Source organism: Argopecten irradians, unplaced genomic scaffold (assembly GCF_041381155.1).
Source record: "Argopecten irradians isolate NY unplaced genomic scaffold, Ai_NY scaffold_0647, whole genome shotgun sequence".
NCBI classification, from domain to species: domain Eukaryota; kingdom Metazoa; phylum Mollusca; class Bivalvia; order Pectinida; family Pectinidae; genus Argopecten; species Argopecten irradians.
The window spans coordinates 12,243-26,339 of record NW_027188114.1 but is presented as its reverse complement, the minus strand read 5'-3'; the positions used below and the strand labels follow the sequence as shown (position 1 = coordinate 26,339).

At 33.7% G+C, this 14,097-nt stretch overlaps 1 long non-coding RNA gene across 1 annotated transcript; it reads left to right on the top strand.

The window, feature by feature from the left end:
* Positions 1-337: 337 nt before the first annotated feature.
* LOC138313312 (uncharacterized) lies at positions 338-2,206 on the top strand. The gene is made up of 2 exons (XR_011207175.1): positions 338-1,105; positions 1,638-2,206. It is a non-coding gene; the product is annotated as an uncharacterized lncRNA (long non-coding RNA).
* Positions 2,207-14,097: the final 11,891 nt, after the last annotated feature.

The window sequence follows — 14,097 nt, the reverse complement described above, 5'->3', positions numbered from 1 at the left end:
CATATAGTTACATATACACAAAATGTATACATGTACATACATGTATATGTCAGAGATACAAACATGCTAAATTGCCATCATTAGTTTATTTTTCATTTATTTCCAGATTTGACAGATTGATGTCTTTGAAATTAAATACCGGAGATAAAAAATTGATTTTAATCAAGAAAATATTCCAGGACTGGGAAAGAAGAACTTACCCAAACTTTTTATATTTGGTAAGCAAACAAAATGTGGAAAAAAAAGTTTGTATGATATTATACATATGAATGTCACTGTATTGATAAGTGTATTGGGAGCAAAGTTTTTATTCATTGTAAGTTTTATTCCATAATTAACTTTAAAATCAGATTGCTATAACTCATGTGGTATATTATACAATATACATGTATACTTCATAATATCTTCCCTTTGAATGAAGTGAGATATATTGTTTACAAGAACTGGCTCTTCATCCTCTTCTTATCTAATAATATCCTGCAAAGCCCTGCATTTCTGTAGTGTTAAATATATGACTTATGGTGATGAAATTTGAAGGATACATATGTAGTTCAATTCTGTAACTCAAAGCTGATATTTAATACACTACATTCAGGTAATTGACCCTATGTTCTAAGAGAAAGGTAAAAAGTAAAAGCCAAGTTCACAGTGATTTGATTGTCCAGGCTGGACCCTAACTTCTGAACTATTTGTAGTAATAACTACTAATAAGGGGAGACAATCTTGAGTTACGCTGCATATGATTTGTTCTACAGATGTATTGTTTAATTTAGTCACAATTTTTCTTTTTTTTTCTTTTTGATACACATGGGTCTGTGAAAGACTTGCTTTGTATAAAAAGTATGTAACCATTTTCACAAACATGTACATGATCTAATAGTGACATTCCAACATTATAATTTATATGTCTAGGCATTGATCATAACAAAAAGGCACTAGTATTGTAGCCTCTTTGTTATAAAACTTTATTAATGACAACTGTTGAATATTTCAGACTGACCACATTAAAATGCATGGCCACAAACAGCACTTTTCTCCAGACGTGACAGTGTTTGAAAATTGAAGATCAGCAAACTAGCCATGCCTCTTCGGCTACGAAGATCAGGTATTTTTTTCACATCTGAAATGATTTCATACTTAAATACGAGTTGTCTTTCTGAAATTTATGAAACTTACTTAGTCAATATATTTCTTTTATGACATTAAGTTCCTGTTTGTAAATTTTAAATAATGTGGTTAACATTTACCTTGTTTGAAACACATACATTTCTAATGTAAGAAATAAGGACTTTTTAGTTGGAGTTGGAGAATGGTTTTATATACTAACCATGTAGAATTTTAAATACATGTTGTAATACCTTCGAATAGATCAAATGTCCATAATTAATTAACTTGGTAAAAGACATACAAATGGTTTTCTGGATGAATAACATGACTTGGTAATTTGACGAACAAATAAACAAAATGTTTTTTTTCTTTTTTACTTGCGGTTAATTAAGACCAATATTCATATTTTATGCATGCCGGCAAACCAACAGAAACATCTAGTAATACATACGTGTACATGCTATCATGATATTTACTTAGTCAACATCATATTCATTGTGGCATTTGTTTTTTATTTCTATTTTTTTTAGGTTTTCTTTCTCCCTAAATGGATGGACTGATGCCTTCTGTTGGTATGAGATTGCAGATATCTGGGGCCAGTCAGTGCCTGTAACCCCTGAATTGGAGGGAGAAGTTCATACTCTGTTTGTCTGAATTATTGGTTAGGTCAACAAGCGACGGCTACTCTCAAGTAACAGGCTTGACCAAGGCAACAAGGGATTTGATTGGCTACAAGGCAACACCTCTGGTCATATACAAAGCTCCATATACATTGTATATCACACTGACAAAACCCACATCATCCTTTGTACAAAGCATGTACATATATGTAAAAAGTTAACTTCATCAGTGTATATACCAATTATTACCGAATTGTGTAATTATAAGTACAATTGCTATGTGTCAGAGCAGGAACTTTTGTACATACCGGTATATATATCATGCATAATTTGCGTATTTCTCTGTCCAAAGTGATGATCAAACATGATATTGGTAAAGAGTTATCGCTCTTTGCTACAAATGATAAGCAAAACATGTGCTTAAGTTTTATGTAGCAGTTTTTTTTCTTAACTGCAAAATAAATACTGTTTTAAAAACACTTACAATGTCTTCTCTTCATTTTTCAGACGTTTTTATACTGGAGGAATCATTTTAAATAGACAATTTTACAAATTATTTTTAATAGAAAGTAGATCTATGAAAGCCATAACAGTATCCAGTAAATGATCCAAAGAAAATTTGACCTGAAAGTCACCCAAGGAAATCTTAACCAGAATTTCAGGTCAAGATTTCTTGACCTTAAATTGACCTGAAATTGACCAGAAATTCAGGTCAAGAAATATTGACCTGAAATTCAGGTGAAGATTTCTTAACCTGAATTTTAGGTCAAGATTTCTTGACCAGAAATTGACCTGATATTGACCAGAATTTCAGGTCAAGAAATCTTGACCTGAAATTCAGGTTAAGATTTCTTGACCTGAATTTCATGTCAAGATTTCTTCACCTGAATTTCAGGTGAAGATTTCTTGACCTGAAATTCACCTGAAATTCACCAGAATTTTGCATGAAATTTGACCTGAATTTCAGGTCAAGAAATCTTCACCTGAAATTGACCAGAAATTGACCAGAATTTCAGGTCAAGATTAGGTCAAGAGATTAGGTCAAGAAATCTTGACCTGAATTTCACCTGAAATTAACCAGAATTTCTGGTCAATTTCAGGTGAATTTCAGGGCAAGATTTCTTGACCTGAAATTCAGGTTAGGAAATATTGGCTGTGTATACTTGACGATTTAAGAAATGCATCTTCCGAGGAATGAAATGAAAAAATAAAAATGAAAAATATCGCCCATGCATTGTAGCTAACAGCTCAGTTGAAGATCGATATATACAAACTATGATATAGCATTGTGATGGACCGAAAGGACTCGATCTCGCTACTCTTTTTCAACTTTTATTTTAAGACAACTCGTACGTTATTAATCATATTTCTCCAGATTATTTTTTAGTCTTGATAGATAATCACATACTGAGGTAGATCTATAAGATTGTATCTGGTTCTACAATGAATTGCACTTAAAATGACTTTAAAGGAATTATTTATTTACTTCTCGAAAACTAACCTGCATATGCAGGTTATATACTTACGTCTGCTTTAGTAATATTAATAGTACGGATAAATTAGTTTCGTTGGAACCTGTCTCTATATCAAGACACAAAAAATAACAAACAACGTTTTGTATGTATTAGATAAAAAGCATTATTTCAAAAGGTTTTGTAAATAATATATAAATGCTCATTGTGGCTATTGATATATTTCAAAATAACAGATAATAAGGACGCAGCCCTTCGTGCCCAAAGTGCGAAGCACTTCTAAGGTAACGAATACACAAAAACATAAAAAAACTCTATCTTCAAAATTCAATCCTACACACTGACAGCTTCAGTTTGCGGCCGCCATTTTGGGGAGATTTGTGCGTTGCTCCGGTACTGCTTTCCCCAGTAAATATATATTTAACTAATGCAAATGCATACCAGGGGTAATTAAACATTTTTTTTTTATTATTTTTTTTTGAAATAATAATGATAACACTTTGAAAATGCAAAGCTATAGAATGCATTCAAAATATGAAGGGTCCAAACGATCACCCTTGTCAGCGCCGGTAGCTGGCATGATTTTGTATAAATCAGTTTCGTATTTGTAGTATGCGATTTCCCTGTGTGTCAATATACGAAAAATATAATCTAATGTTATCTTTAAATTAAGTAAGAAATAATAATTGCCAACAATATGACAATTTATATATATAAAAGAATATAAGAATTCGTGTAATTTATACAATGGTTAATTAAGACCAATATTCATATTTTATGCATGCCGGCAAACCACAGAAACATCTAGTAATACATACGTGTACATGCTATCATGATATTTACTTAGTCAACATCATATTCATTGTGGCATTTGTTTTTTTATTTCTATTTTTTTAGGTTTTCTTTCTCCCTAAATGGATGGACTGCTGCCTTCTGTTGGTATGAGATTGCAGATATCTGGGGCAGTCAGTGCCTGTAACCCCTGAATTGGAGGGAGAAGTCCATACTCTGTTTGTCTGAATTATTGGTTAGGTCAACAAGCGCCGGCTACTCTCAAGTAACAGGCTTGACCAAGGCAACAAGGGATTTTGATTGGCTACAAGGCAACACCTCTGGTCATATACAAAGCTCCATATACATTGTATATCACACTGACAAAACCCACATCATCCTTTGTACAAAGCATGTACATATATGTAAAAAAGTTAACTTCATCAGTGTATATACCAATTATTACCGAATTGTGTGTAATTATAAGTACAATTGCTATGTGTCAGAGCAGGAACTTTTGTACATACCGGTATATATATCATGCATAATTTGCGTATTTCTCTGTCCAAAGTGATGCTCAAACATGATATTGGTAAAGAGTTATCGCTCTTTGCTACAAATGATAAGCAAAACATGTGCTTAAGTTTTATGTAGCAGTTTTTTTTCTTAACTGCAAAATAAATACTGTTTTAAAAACACTTACAATGTCTTCTCTTCATTTTTCAGACGTTTTTATACTGGAGGAATCATTTTAATAGACAATTTTACAAATTATTTTTAATAGAAAGTAGATCTATGAAAGCCATAACAGTATCCAGTAAATGATCCAAAGAAAATTTGACCTGAAAGTCACCCAAGGAAATCTTAACCAGAATTTCAGGTCAAGATTTCTTGACCTTAAATTGACCTGAAATTGACCAGAAATTCAGGTCAAGAAATATTGACCTGAAATTCAGGTGAAGATTTCTTAACCTGAATTTTAGGTCAAGATTTCTTGACCAGAAATTGACCTGATATTGACCAGAATTTTCAGGTCAAGAAATCTTGACCTGAAATTCAGGTTAAGATTTCTTGACCTGAAATTTCATGTCAAGATTTCTTCACCTGAATTTCAGGTGAAGATTTCTTGACCTGAAATTCACCTGAAATTCACCAGAATTTTGCATGAAATTTGACCTGAATTTCAGGTCAAGAAATCTTCACCTGAAATTGACCAGAATTTCTCTTGAAATTTGACCTGAAATTCAGGTCAAGAAATCTTAACCTGAAATTGACCAGAAATTGACCAGAATTTCAGGTCAAGAAATCAGGTGAAATTCAAGAAATCTTGACCTGAATTTCACCTGAAATTAACCAGAATTTCTGGTCAATTTCAGGTGAATTTCAGGGCAAGATTTCTTGACCTGAAAGCTCAGGTTAGGAAATCACATGTGGAGGTATATACTTGACGATTTAAGAAATGCATCTTCCGAGGAATGAAATGAAAAAATAAAAATGAAAATATCGCCCATGCATTGTAGCTAACAGCTCAGTTGAAGATCGATATATACAAACTATGATATAGCATTGTGATGGACCGAAAGGACTCGATCTCGCTACTCTTTTTCAACTTTTATTTTAAGACAACTCGTACGTTATTAATCATATTTCTCCAGATTATTTTTTAGTCTTGATAGATAATCACATACTGAGGTAGATCTATAAGATTGTATCTGGTTCTACAATGAATTGCACTTAAAATGACTTTAAAGGAATTATTTATTTACTTCTCGAAACTAACCTGCATATGCAGGTTATATACTTACGTCTGCTTTAGTAATATTAATAGTACGGATAAATTAGTTTCGTGGGAACTTGTCTCTATATCAAGACACAAAAACTAACAAACAACGTTTTGTATGTATTAGATAAAAAGCATTATTTCAAAAGGTTTGTAAATAATATATAAATGCTCATTGTGGCTATTGATATATTTCAAAATAACAGATAATAAGGACGCAGCCCTTCGTGCCCAAAGTGCGAAGCACTTCTAAGGTAACGAATACACGAAAGCATAAAAAAAACTCTATCTTCAAAATTCAATCCTACACACTGACAGCTTCAGTTTGCGGCCGCCATTTTGGGGAGATTGTGCGTTGCTCCGGTACTGCTCTCCCCAGTAAATATATATTTAACTAATGCAAATGCATACCAGGGGTAATTAAACATTTTTTTTATTATTTTTGAAATAATAATGATAACACTTTGAAAATGCAAAGCTATAGAATGCATTCAAAATATGAAGGGTCCAAACGATCACCCTTGTCAGCGCCGGTAGCTGGCATGATTTTGTATAAATCAGTTTCGTATTTGTAGGTATGCGATTCCCTGTGTGTCAATATACGAAAAATATAATTTAATGTTATCTTTAAATTAAGTAAGAAATAATAATTGCCAACAATATGACAATTTATATATATAAAAGAATATAAGAATTCGTGTAATTTATACAATGGAAGAGTGCCGAGTTTTCCGAAGGAACGTCAGTTCTTCCGAATGTCTCAGACTTCCTTTCGCGCTGCCAGTTTAGAAGCACGTGTTTGAGGGTAAGGTTATCATTTAAGTTTTCTCTGTTTTTTGCTATTTAGGCCCTTTTTCTCATTTAAACTATGCTTAGAGTTGCCATTTTAGGATCTTCGCACGTAAGGCGCATGGATCAATCCATTCCATTCATTTTCCTACAAATCGGAGGGAATGACATTAAGGGGAATACATGTCCAGAGCATTTGGCTATGGACATTATTTCTCTTTGTCGTGAACTCGACAGTAGGATAAATGGCCTGAAATGTGTTATTATCGGTTCATTGTTTGTTAGACTTCGTCCACGTGGTGTGCCATCAGCTCAATATGAGTTAATGCGACAACACGTCAACGAAAGTCTGAATTTATTGGTGTACAATCGCTTTGTCTTCTGGAAGCACAAGAGGCTCGCACCTTCTTGTCTCAGTGATGATCAGGTGCACCTCAATGCTGAAGGGAACAGGCGTTTGCACCAGTCGATTAAAGGTGCTATATGTACCTTTTTAAGGGGTAATTTTAATTTTCAAAAAAATTAAGGTAAATTTAGGGGGTATAATGTCATTTTAAATATCATGAATCTACTAGAGATTAGATCATGAATTTTAGTTTTAACACGAGGCAATACTGACTAACTGAGCAGCACATGGTATGTTACCCCACTAGTCACATTATACTGACAAATGTTGATGAACCAATAATTAATTTGATAGCTGAGAGTTAAGCTAGGACTCTGAGCAGTACATAGTTACCTTACCCCACTAGTCACATTATACTGACAAATGGTGATGAACCAATAATTAAGTTGATAGCTGAGAGTTAAGCTTTAATTGCCATGATTATTTACTTTTGGTAATACAGAAATGGAAGTAAAACTATTTTTAAGAAATACATGTATATAGTTGTGGACCTGTGAATCGTGCAGACACAACTTAATAAAATGTATTCGTGAGGGAAGGGGAGACCGAATGGTTAAAACAATGTTACTTCTAAGCCTGCACATCTAATTAAGCTTTAAACTGTGTTCGTATGGATTCTATAGTCTATATAAATGCCAAAGCTTTGTAGACAATCATGTCATAATGCATGCTAGCGCATTATGAAATGATTGTCTGCAAAGCTCACTGCTCTGGCATCTATATAGACCATAGATTCCGTAGGAACTGGAAAATAGCTTAATACTTATATTTACTTTTGTTTTATTAGTTTAACGTCCTATTAACAACCAGGGTCATGTAAGGACGTGCCAGGTTTGTTGGTGGTGGAAAGCCAGAGTACCCAGAGAAAAACCACAAACCAATGGTCAGTACCTGTCAACTGCCCCACATGGGATTCTAAACTCGCGACCCAGAGGTGGAGGGCTTGTGGCTTGTTTCGAGACATCTTAACCACTCGGCCACCGCGCCTCCTGATTATAAACTCATTTGATGTTACTATGTCAGCATTAGTGACGTCATAATGGTCACGTTTTGGGTTTCAGTTATACCACCATAGACTTTACTTTGCCTTGTAAACTTAGATTGTCTCTGTAGACGGAATCATCACATTTGAGCCAGATTTCTACTGTTTTAGTTTATATAGTACAAGTGGCAAGTGAATGTAAATAAAACAAATCAATATTCATGACTATGAGAGAACTTAATTTTGTCTAAAAGTTGGAGAATTTCCTGGCTTTTATTCTTCAACTTGTAATTTTACCATGTAAAACAAATCTCTTTTTCACATGTGTTATCCTAGTACAATACAAATATCTTAACTACACAATATAATATAATATTCTTAGTTATAGAGTCAGTTACTGTACTTACTGACCCCAAAAAGGTAAGCCATAGAATTTGAGTAAGATGTATAGGGACAAGGGAATATTTGGCAACAACCTGGACCTGTTAGAATCTTACATCAACCCTGAAAGTGATTGTAATGCCATGCAATGTAAGATTTCTGTATTTGGGTACATGATCTTTGAGAATTTTATATCAACTATTATATCAAGGTTACTGTGCGCTAGTTCATAATATTTAACCCGAGGTGATGGTAATCAACTAATGTACATTGCACGAGGCCGAAGGGTATTATTGTAATCTAGGATTGTCTCTGTAGACGGAAACATTACATTTGAGCCAGATTTCTACTGTTTTATAGTGACAAAATTAAAAGTTTCACTAAAGTTATTTGATAAATTGAATCTGACGGGCTCGTGGCATATCAAATTATTCAACTCATTTGATAAGTTTCATATTACAATAGCAACTCATGTGAGTTCCTCTATTTATCACATCTAAGGTAAGAAAATTTTCAGGGATATCTGATAAAAGGAACATGAAATTCAGATTATGTCTTTATATAGCTACCAGGTATATATCATTGACATCTTAAAAGCCAGAAGCAGTTTTCACATCTTTCAAATGATAAAACTATTATTTGGATTACTTTTAGAAATTTATGTTGCTTTGCAGCCATTCAGGTCAAACTCCTTGCATTAATGTTACTATTAAAATGTATTCAAAGTCAGCGGAATGTAAAGCTTTATGTTTATTTGTATATTCTAGGTCTGCTTACATTACATATCTGCCAAATTGACATATTGATTTATAAATCATAGTTTGCCATTGTTTCTTACAATAGATATTGTTTGAAGATAATAATATTAAAATGGTGTGAATACTGCTTAAGGTAAGCTATGACTAATTGTATAAAGGATGCCAAATGTTAAAGTATGTTAGAATATATATATTTAAAAAATTGCCAAATTGAAAAAAAAAATTGAGATGAGTTTGCAAAAGAAAAAGTTTTGAATTTTGATTTACTATTTATTCAGTTCATAGCTTACTGCTAGGGGGCACTCTCACAAACCAACATAAAGTGGTGTCATAATGACAATATACATTATGTGCTTAATACTGCACATTCCTCAGTCATCATTTAATATAGTATAGATGTCTCCTATGCATGTCAATATTACTAGTGTGAGATCACAGGCGTTTGTCTCTATATATAAGTTTCTTTTCTACCTAACTTTCATTCATTTGAAGCTGAAGTGTTGACATGCAGTGGTTTTCGAGCTACCCATTAGAACCCTGACGTGTTCATCGGAGGACAACACAGTATCCGACCAGATGAAATCTGAATATTTTACGATGTTTCTGGATACCTAGTGACATTTATACGGCATGATATATATTTATATATTATTGCCTTCTTTTGAGCGCACTATGCAGGTCTCATAGTGTTGTCGAGGTATGGCATAGTGCCCGAGCCGGATCATATAATTGACTATAATACATTAATATGCGAATGTCACAGGGGGAAATTGGATTAGGATAACTGCAGTTACCAAGATGTAATGTGGTGACTAAATAAATCAATCACACTAACTGTAAAAAAAGTGTTCACAGAATAGACAGCCATTTTTAGGTCATCTGACTTGAAGGGTCAGGGTTGTTTTAGCACACCATCAGCACGTGGTCGGGCTATTCAAACTTGTGTATGATTAGGGTAATGAAAAGTGATTGTTAGGGTAAGACCATGTTGGATCTAGGTAACTGCAGTTAACTTAATCATAGTAATCCGGTTCCCCCTGTGAATGTCAGATAGGTTGTACTATTTTGTATTCTTTGCTCCCTTTTAAAAAAGATATAAATTTTCAGGTCAGGATGACCTATATTCATCATGCTTCGTGCGCTGTACGTAAACTTTTCTTCTTAATAATCGAAAGGCCCAGGGTCCTCCTATTGGGCCTGCGGCATGCTGGCATGAAGGGCTACCATGTTTGTTCATATGAATGACACTGACCTTCATTCCCTCAAGGTACTATATTCTTTATATTGTGCCAATAATCAGATGACTGTTAAGGCACATGGGCCTTTAAATTTGTATTAGTAATTGCCAATTTTTCAGGTTTGGATTTAACTTTATAAATATAATATCTGTCCTTGGAATATCTCCAAGGGTGATTTTTTTTCTCTTTTTACATCAAGTGGCATATATTAAAGCATTGAACGTCTTTCAGTTAGCATTCATAGCTGAAATGAATGCCAACTGAACAGAGGCAAATTCCATGAAGCGCACAGCAATTGTGATGTCACAGTGATAATACAGTCATGAAAAAAAGGTTGAAGTTCATAGTTTATATGCTTGCAAACTGCACTTTGTAAGGTTACATAGTGGGACTGCAGTGGAAAATGTAAATATTTGTAATTTTGCAATTGGTTCATTCAGAAAATTAGGGCAAACATTAACTTTATGGGGCTAGTTTTGGGCGGGGTTTTTGGAAATAAAGAGTTATCTCCCCCTGATCTTCATTTTTATTTAAGTTGTTCACATTTCCCTAGAGTACACTACCTATACTAAAGTTATTAGTATAAATATTTCCATTATACTTTCAGTTTCCCGTTTAATCTATGTTAAACAAAATGGGCAATCAGGCTATGAACTTCAATCTGGTCAAGCGTATGAATATTTAACGTTTCCGCGTCACTGATAATGTATACAATGTATACTAAGGCCTATACATAACAGTCAAAGAATATGTTTTGTTAGGTATTTATATTTACAATTCAAATTGAATTTGATTATTATGATTGCAGGAATCTCCATCTTCAGACAGTACGAGTAGACAACTTGCTGTTGCAGTAGCAGACCAACACATGCAGCTAGCAACCTCCCATTTTGACATCAAACCTTATGGATATGTAGCTTTCCAAAAATGGTAAATTAAATCTTATGTAATTATGCATTGGCTGTCATATTTTTGACATCCATTGGTGCGTAACATACATGGTGTGTTCTAGCATAGCCAAAAGATATACATAGCACAAAATGCTTATATTTACATTGTAACTAGTCACACCCTGTACCTCCTACCCTGTAACCCTGTACCCTTACCCCCCCCCTACATGAGTTGCTATTACGGACAACTTATTTAGGGGGTTTAAGGGTACAGGGTACATGGTACAGGGTACAGGATACAGGGTACCGGGTAAGGGTTACAGGGTACAGGGTACTAGAATCAGGTACATCCCATTTTAAATAGAAAATAAGTACATGCATGAAAATATCATTTGATGCAGCAGCCTATGATTTGATGGAAATTATGGGCTTCCAGTGTGTTGCCATGGATAACTGCTGAAACATTGGCAGTTGTTGAATGCAGAGCTTGGAAATTTCGTCTAGAACTACTCCTATGGCTCTTATAGTAGTGTGCTTGCCTTATCAGATGTTTGTTCTTGTCTAAAAATAATTTCATCAACTCCTCAGTGGTTATCTATTGCATTTGTGGAACATGCGTCACTTTGGCTCAGGTATGGGTACAGCGTACATGTTGTACATGCTTAATCGTATTGATCAACGATTTGGAATTTCAATGGTATCAATCAAAATACTTAACAATGTCAACGACGTGAAATTTGTCAATATTTCTTGTTATATGTTTCATAAGGAATGTAGAACAATACATTTTATGTCATATTTTGCTTCGTGGTTATGTAACAGAATTAACCTCACTGAATTGTGCCTTTAATATGCTGATGTAGCAAAATTAATTAATTAATATATATCAAGTGTGTGCTTCGGTTTTAATGAAAGCCTTCATACTCAAATGAAGTGCCTGATATGACATTCAAATGAGAATGCCCCCCTAGCGGTCAGCTATGAAATTTTTAAACGGTACCAAAAAAAAATGAGTTTCTTCTTCTCAATAACCGAAAGGCCAGGATACTGATATTTGGCCTGTAGCATGCTGGGATGAAGGGCTACCAAGTTTGTTCAAATGAATGACATTGACCTTCATTCAAGGTCACAGGGGTCAAATAGGCTAAAAATCTTTAAAACAACTTCTTCTCAGGTCTGAAAGGCCAAGAATACTCTTATTGGGCCTGTAGCATACTTTGATGAAGGGCTACTAAGTTTGTTCAAATTAATAACCTTGACTGTCATTCATGGTCACAGTGGTCAAATAGGTTAAAATCTTGAAATAACTTTTTATGAATAACTAAGAGGCCTAGAGACCTGATATTGGGCCTGTGACATGCTGAGATGAAAGGCTACCATATTTGTTTTTTTTTTTAAATTACCTTGATCTTCATTCACAGGGGTCAAATAGGCTAAAATCTTTAAACGACTATTGTGTATTGTGCAAACAGTCAGATGACTGTTAAGGGCCATGGGCCTCTTGTTTAACTTCACAAATTAATGAAAAATGGTCTACAGGAAATCCTGTAAATATATAACATGAAAATGTCTTATTATCAAATTAATGTATTCCAAATGGTGATTGTACGTTCATAGCTTACCATAAGCACACACTATAAGAAAAACAGAGACTATATATATCAAACAAACAGATTAAGCAGTATAAAAGCATGATATTAATATAACCTTTTACACAAGATATGAACACTGCTTACAGGCTTTTATTATAAAAAAAAAACTACTTACCAAATACATAATCTATCTACGTCAAAATATTGTCCACATTTTTGAGAAAAAAATCACACTGCCAACAATGTAAAAATATTACATCATAGTCTTAGTACACTGCAATTGCCATTTGTATTTAAGCATCTTTCAGTTGGCAAATTCCATGAAGCGCTAGATATCTATTTGAATTTGCCTCTGTTCAGTTGGCATTCATATTTTTGGCTATGAAGGACAACTGATAGACGTTCAATGGTTATATTTACATTTGGTTACAATTTTATGATGAAAATCCCCATAGGATTTTGCATCTATAATGAATTAAACATTTTTATCGCTGGTTCGCACATTGTGAAGTCACAATGATAATGACGTCGTAATAAGCGCTTGAAATTCATAGTTTATATGACTGCCAACTGTGCTTTGTAAGGTATACATAGTGGGACTGTAGTGAAAAATGTAAATACAATTTCATGAATCTTAACAATTAAATGAGCTTTTCATTATTCAAGTTCTCATAAACCAAGAGGCCCATCAGAGACCTGATTTTTGGGTCTGTAGTATGATGATATGCAGGGCTAACAAGTTTGATGACAATGACCTTAGTTCAAGCTTCAAATAGGCTTAAATGACTTCTTTATTAAAAGAAAAAGCCAATTTGGTTAAAAATATTTTTGCTTGAAACAGGTGGCAGAAATCATTGATTAGGACATTATTTTTTTTACAATGGATGTTGATATTGATCGAAGGAAATGTGACAATTTTTTGATGTCTATTCTAGCTAGCCAAGTGTAGATGTACAAATTTTAAAGTTTTTTTTAATTTCTATGAATGAATATCATTATAAAGCTATACACATTCTAACTAGAACATGTTCCACTGTTCTCTCTCTATAAGTTGTTCAATATTAAAAAATGTATGGGTGAATTGAATATTCACATTTTACGAAATTGCTGCTGACATTTATTTTTCAATAAAATGAGTACTCCACAAGCAATGTGGAGCCATGTGTATGGATACATGCTCGATCAATTATAGCTGATCCAAGATTTAAATGATTTTCGGGTAAAAAAAAGGCTTATTTTTACAGAGTCTGTGACATGGCACTTGAACTATAATTACTATTTGACTATAACCAGTCACAATTCCAAAGCATA